A 2,165-nucleotide genomic window follows, 5' to 3' on the forward strand; every position below is an offset into this window, starting at 1 on the left:
TGCCATGATCTTAGTTTTCTGAATGTTGAGTTTTAAGCCAATGTTTTCACTCTCTTTCACTTTCATTAAGTTCATTTAGTGATTCTTCGCTTTTGGCCATAAGGGTGGTGTCACCTGCATATCTGAGGTTATTGATATTTCTTCTGGCAATCTTGATTCCAGAGTGTAATTCATCCAGCCCAGCATTTCTCATGATGTAATCTGCATATAAGTTAAATAGGTAGGGTGACAATATACAGCCTTGATGTACCCCTTTCCTGATTTGGAATCAGTCTGTTGTTCCACGTCCAGCTCTGTTGTTTCTTGACCTGCATACAGATTTCTCAGGAGACAGGTCAGGTGGTCTGGTGTTCTTATCTCTTTAAGAATGTTTCAGAGTTTATTGTGATCCACACAGTCAAATACTTTGGTGTAGTCAATAATGCAGAAAAAAAAAAAAAAAAAGAAAGAAATAGATGTTTTTTTCTGGAACACTCTTGCTTTTTCAATGATCCAACAGATGTTGGCAATTTGATCTCTGGTTCCACTGCCTTTTCTAAATCCAGCTTGAACATCTGGAAGTTCATGTTTCACGTACTATTGAAGCCTGGCTTGGAGAATTTTGATCATTACTTTGGCTAAGCACTGAAGAATTGATACTTTTGAACTGTGGTGTTGGAGAAGACTCTTGAATGTGCCTTTGACTTCAAGAAGATCAAACCAGTCCATCCTAAAGATTTGAAGCTAAAACTCCAATATTTTGGCCATCTGTTACGAAGAACTGACTCATTGGAAAAGATCCTGATGCTGGGAAAGATTGAAGGCAGAAGGAGAAGAGGATGACAGAGGATGAGACAGTTGGACGGCATCACCAACTCCATGGACATGAGTTTGAGCAAGCTCCAGGAGTTAGTGTTGAACAGGGAAGCTTGGTGTGCTATAGTCCATGGGGTCGCAAAGAGTCAGACATGACTGAGAGACTGAACTGAACTGAAAATTTACTCAAATGATAATGTTCAGTTCATTATGTTATAAACTTAACAGTAATAAATCAGTAGTAGAAATTTGTTTGCCATCTTCCTAGTAATAAAAAGATTTTTTGATACAAAATTTCCTGCATGGTTTTATTATATATTTCATATTTTAGGACATATGGCTATTTCTGTACTTTCAGTGTTTAACAAATCTCTCACTTGTACATTTTACAATTGCCAACGATTTTAATTTCTTTACTAGAATATTTAATAAACATCTGTGCAAATAATTTTAGATTTCAATGTTTCATAAAGATCAATCTTTCAGTATTCATATCTAAGTATTAATCTTTCTTTGATTATCATATTCCAGATTTGAACTTGCTTCATTATTATTTAGGCTTCCTAGGTGACACTAGTGGTGAAGTAACTTCCTGCCAAAGCAAGAGACATAGGAGATGGGGGTTTGATCGTTAGGTCAGGAAGATTCCCCGGAGGAGGGCGTGACAACCCACTCCAGGATTCTTGCCTGAAGAATCCCATAGACAGAGGAGCCTGGCAAGCTACAGTCCATAGGGTTGCAAAGAATCAGGCATGACTGAAGTGACTTTGCTCCCCCCCCCTCACACACACATTATCATTATATCTACATTTAAATTCTTACCTTGGCTAAAGATGTTTCATGATATTATAATCAAGAAGTGTTCAATAGTACTTTATCTACTTGTATTATTTTATTCATCCAAAAAAAAGCTACCAACTACTACTAACTGTAATTTAATTCAACATATTTAATGGACAATTATTAATGTACAAAGCACCATAGTAGGTTGTGAGGGGTATGAAAAAATAAGTGTAACTGACCCACCAATCAGAAGCTTCCCTGGTGGCTCAGAGGTTAAAGCATCTGCCTCCAATGCAGGAGACCCAGGTTCGATCCCTGGATCGGGAAGATCCCCTGGAGAAGGAAACGGTAACCCACTCCAGTATTCTTGCCTGGAGAATCCCATGGATGGAGGAGCCCGGTGGGCTACAGTCCACAGGGTCACAAAGAGTCGGACATGACTGAGCGACTTCACATGGTCAAATAAAGGAAAAGAAACCTTATTATGATGAAAAAATATATCAAAAGGCTATACAAAATGTAATACACTTTGACTGCCTTCAACTCTATTTGTTAAACTATGAGAGTTTAATTTTAGTTTCAGTAAT

The 2,165-nt window shown here is 37.8% G+C and overlaps 1 non-coding gene across 1 annotated transcript; it reads left to right on the forward strand.

Moving 5' to 3' along the window:
• The first annotated feature begins 1,833 nt into the window (after nucleotides 1-1,833).
• TRNAW-CCA (transfer RNA tryptophan (anticodon CCA)) lies at nucleotides 1,834-1,905 on the forward strand. The gene has a single exon. It is a non-coding gene; the product is annotated as a tRNA-Trp (tRNA).
• The last annotated feature ends 260 nt before the right edge of the window (nucleotides 1,906-2,165 follow it).

The sequence above is a fragment of the Capricornis sumatraensis genome, chromosome 17 (assembly GCF_032405125.1).
Source record: "Capricornis sumatraensis isolate serow.1 chromosome 17, serow.2, whole genome shotgun sequence".
NCBI lineage: Eukaryota > Metazoa > Chordata > Mammalia > Artiodactyla > Bovidae > Capricornis > Capricornis sumatraensis.